Consider the following 216-nt stretch of genomic DNA (forward strand, 5'->3'; position numbering starts at 1 on the left):
AATACATATATCCATCTTTTGTAGGTACAAAAATCCAGCGCGTTTGGAGTTTGGCTAGCGACGTCATTACTCCTCATAAACGCCGATTGAATGCTGAATGCACTGTCAGACATAGAGCGAGTTGAGGAAAAAAATATCGAACACCTCATTTCACACAGTACACTTAAGTATCAAAAATAACATAACACGAATGACCGCTCAAGACTTGTCCAGTGA

Source organism: Penaeus monodon, chromosome 25, assembly GCF_015228065.2.
Source record: "Penaeus monodon isolate SGIC_2016 chromosome 25, NSTDA_Pmon_1, whole genome shotgun sequence".
NCBI lineage: Eukaryota > Metazoa > Arthropoda > Malacostraca > Decapoda > Penaeidae > Penaeus > Penaeus monodon.